Genomic DNA, 4,240 nt, shown 5'->3' with positions numbered 1-4,240 from the left:
CGCGATCTTGGCTCACCGAAACATCCGCCTCCTGGGTTCAGCTATTCTGCCTCAGCCTCCCAAGCAGCTGGGATTACAGTCACCCGCCACCACGACCAGCTAATTGTCGTATTTTTAGTAGAGACTGGGTATTGCCATGTTGGGCAGGCTGGTCCGCCTGTCTTGGCCTCCCAAAGTGCTGGGATTACAGTCGTGAGCCACCGCGCCCGGCCTATTTGATTTCTTAATTTTGGTCTATTTTAATTCCCTAAGCATTTACAATGGCGCTTGACATACAGTTGTCACTCAGTAAATATATGTTGAATAAAACGTGGGCTACTGTATGAACTGGACTAATTGTGTGAACTGATGTTCATACAGGTTACACTAGTATCACATTTCTCGCTCTCTGAAAAAGTCTTCAAGCAGTCAGACCGTGACGTCCTTCAGTTTTCAAAATGGGAAAGCAAAGGTTCCCACAATTCTCACAACGCAAATTTCTCGCCACAATTCAAAATGGCGGAGGAGGGTGGGGCCTGTCACATGCTGGGCGTCATAACAGCTTTCATTTTCCAAACCGCCTCCCGCCTTGCCGCGTCGTCTGCCGTCCCCCTCCTCCCGCTGAGCCTTTTCGAGGAATCGACTGGGATTGGCTAACACGCTGGGAGTGGGGCTGCGGTACCGGGACGCGGCATCATCACTTCCTGTTGTGGGCAGTCGTTTCCTGTCGCTGCTTGGTAACAATGGGGAAGATAATGGCTGCCTGAGCAACGTCTTGGAGCAGGCGCTGGGCTAGAGGCGGGTCTCAACCAGCGACTCATTGGAGGCGGGCTTGAGAGCGGCGGCCAGGGAAGTGAGGAGCAGCCTCGGACGCGGCGGCCTAACCAACTGAGTCGGATCCTGACCCTAAAACCTAGTAAGTGAAGACTTGGGAATCCTGTGAGAAATGGATGTAGAGCGAGAGGAAGACAGCGGAGCCGCGGCTGCCGTGTTCTCTCAAAATGGCCCGAGTGACGCGTCGTGGCAGAGGCTCAGCGCCGCCTCCGGACCCCAGGCCCGTTACTGCGGGGGGCTCCGTGGCGTAGTCGCAGCTGCCATTTTAGTTGAGTGGTATAGTCTACAGGATCTTTGAAGGGAAAGGAGGTGGGGAGTACTTCCTCTCTGTGGCCGCGCGAGCGGCAGCCCAGGACCTCCGGAGCCTTAGAATATCTGGGGAGGCGGTTTTCGAGTTTTGGCCTCAGGCGTCAGAATCTTCGAGCGTCTCAGGTTTTTTTTTTTTTTTTTTTTTTTTTTTTTTTTTCTGTTCTCGGGAGGCTTCCTGGCCTCCTTGCGTTTCTCATGTCGGGCTTGGGTTTGGGAAAAGGGAAGTAAAAAATCAGGCTGCCCTAAGTAAGATGCTGGGAACTCTCCGGCCTGTAGATTTCCCCAGATTTGCAAAACCTCATTTTGAGCCCCTCTGCAGGGTATTACCAATTAGGCGCCCCTTGGGGCCGCGATGACATCTTCCCTGAGGATCTGAGGCAAATGTGGATTACTCCCTTGCTCGAATAACCCTGGCATATCCTTTGCCAGGTATCACTGGAAGGATCCCCCCCAAAAGAGAGGGAAAAGTCGTTAGGTGTTTGTTGTTTTCTCCTGGGTAAGGGATGGAATTGGGCCAAATTATTTTCAAGTAATATCCGTTTAATCCACTAACAACCCAATCCCTCCCCCATTAAAAAAAAAAAAAAAGCCTAAGGGGTCTCGGCTTCTGCAGGCAGTACCTGCCACGCATGCCTTAGCTTAGTAACTAGTATTAACCGGTTGGGCTTCTGCTTCCTGAATACTCGGCCCCTTTTTCCCTTATGCTGATTAATTTCAAGATGGAGGAGACAGCCACGTTCCTTCCCTGGACAGTTTCACCATACTTATTCCACAGGTTAGTCTGGGAATCTGAGGCCTAGCAGTCTTATTATTGAGGTCATTTTTTTTTTTTCATTTTGGAGCAAGAGGAATCAGTTATATCAGATTGTCATCTACCATTTGCAAGGCCCCACAATGATTTTTTGCTAGAAGTAAGGAGCCCGTATTTCCTGAATCAGAATTAACCGCAGTGCTTTGGGCTGATTGAAAGGGGGAAGAAATAACAAACATACTGCTACTAATCATTTCTTTCACTCTTCATGATTATAGACAAAGTAACTACTTAACCACTCGGTTAGGTACATTGTATTTTCTCTGGAGGGCTGGAGAGCAGACAGGCACAAATACAGCACCTACCCCCCCCCCCGCCATGAGTTTTCTAAACTGTAAAAATACAGCTTAGGTAGCCAGAAAGACCAATCCACTTTTTAAAATATGATTTTAGGACACTCTCCACTTACTGAAAAATGTTATAAAGATTTTGTAGCCTATGATGTTATGATGAATTTTAATTCTTTAGTTCCTGCCTTAGGCTAGTGTAATGTGCCAAATAAGTCCTTGAAAGTGACTATCAGAATCTGAAAATAATTACTGGTCTGATAAGGAAAGGCCTATTTTAAACAAGCTTACAATAAACGTAAATTGCCTCTCAGCCTTAAAAGACATCTTTTATCTAACTCCTGGTCCCCTCAGACCTTCTTGCTCTCTCCAAATACCCTAATACTAATATTGAATTCGATTGGGTTGTGGTGTGTCTGTGTGTGTTTTTTTAAGGATGTGTCTAATTCAAAGAAAATGTGTATCTTTTAAAAGAGGAAGAGTAATGGATTCTTTTTTTTTCTAGAGCAGAGAGTGAAGAAAACTAAAATCCAGTTTATTGTATTTCAATACTATGTCATAACAGTCAGGTAATTTATTTTTTGTTGCGTCTCCTGATGATTTATATGTAGAATGCATGTTTACAAATATTTATTGTTCTGTTTTGCAGGCCCTGTAATTGGATGGGCTCGTTGATAGATGTTAGATGGTATTGGGTATTCTTCATAAGAATGGGTACTTTTCTCAGATCTCATGAGACTTATTTAAAAAAAAAAATGGGTACTTTTCACTGAGAATTAAAAGGGTAATGTTTCTGGATACCTGGAACTCACTAGTGCTTTATCTGTGAATTTGACTCTTTAAAATAATGTCTGAAGTTTACCAATACCTGTATAGAACAAAAAACAAGAAGAGAAATTTGTTGCCTTATATCATTGTTGAAATGGCATGGGTATAAGTAAAATAACATTTAAATGTTCATTGGATAACTAAATGAAACATCGGTAGAATAGATTTCGAGAGTATAACCTTACATTATTTTGTGTGTGGTGGTTGATTTTTACTTTTAAGAATCAAAAATTCATAATTGATATGTGATACGTTTAATTGGTATTAACTGCTTTTATTATTATCATCAGTAGGGTAACCACATAATTTATTGCCCTAACCAAGACACTTTTAAGGACAAAAGGAACGTTAATAATTCCTGGATAACAGGTATAAACCTTGATGTCCCAGATAAACTGGGATGGATACTTAGCCTAAATTCATAACCAACTTCTGCTGAAGGCCTGTGGTGCTAGGCCATGTGCTTTACATGCATTATTTTATAATCCTCACAGCAAAGCCTTATGAGAATGTTAACTGTTTTATAGAGGAAACAGAAAACCCATCATCAGTTAAATAGCTGTAAGTGATGGAGCCCTCATTTTATCCCAGGCCTTTCTGAAGCTGAAGTTGCTGAACTTTATGCTTCTAGGTTTGATTGCTGTCTAATTAGATAGGAAATGCAATGAAAATGAAAGATTTTAGTAAAAAGTCTCTAGGTTATGTTGCATCAAAAACTTAACACTTAAAAGTGTCCAACAATCCCGTTTTCATCTGTTATGTTCTGTTGCAGCTATTAGTGCTCTTTGTATATAATTTGATAAACTTAATTTAAAATCAGAAATGATTTTAAGAAATAGCTTAATAATGAAATGATCTGGAAATATTAGGCTGATTGGATATATTTGAGGTTAGTGAACATATAGTGAGCCTTAAATAATACAGTAGGTCAAATGAGGCATCTGCTTTTATGGAATTATATTATGTATACATTAATTTTTCCATGGCCATGGTGGATTGGAAATAGAGCAAATCACCAACCAGCCTCCTCCTGTTCTCTTCATTTACTATAGGGTGGATGACAAATTAGAAAATGAAAAGTCTTCTGTCAAACCCCAAACCAATGAGGTGCTGGAATTTTCTGCCAATGCCTAGGACTGGACAAGGTTTTTTTTTTTTTTTTTTTTTTTTTTTTTTTTTTTTTTTTTTTTTT

At 41.8% G+C, this 4,240-nt stretch overlaps 1 protein-coding gene across 3 annotated transcripts in view; it reads left to right on the top strand.

Annotated features, from left to right (window-relative positions):
• Window positions 1-676: 676 nt before the first annotated feature.
• RLIM (ring finger protein, LIM domain interacting) overlaps window positions 677-4,240 on the top strand; it is a 29,613-nt gene continuing 26,049 nt past the window's right edge. Inside the window, exons 1-3 of one of the 3 annotated variants that reach the window (XM_037734043.1) lie at window positions 677-895; window positions 1,842-1,897; window positions 2,726-2,789. The gene's annotated coding sequence lies outside the window, so the exon portion shown is untranslated. The remainder of the gene's footprint in view (window positions 896-1,841; window positions 1,898-2,725; window positions 2,790-4,240) is intronic. The other 2 variants (XM_017516018.2, XM_017516017.2) reach the window with 2 other exon arrangements.

Source organism: Cebus imitator, unplaced genomic scaffold (genome assembly GCF_001604975.1).
Source record: "Cebus imitator isolate Cc_AM_T3 unplaced genomic scaffold, Cebus_imitator-1.0 Scaffold570, whole genome shotgun sequence".
NCBI classification, from domain to species: domain Eukaryota; kingdom Metazoa; phylum Chordata; class Mammalia; order Primates; family Cebidae; genus Cebus; species Cebus imitator.
This window is presented reverse-complemented; position numbering and strand designations above follow the sequence as displayed.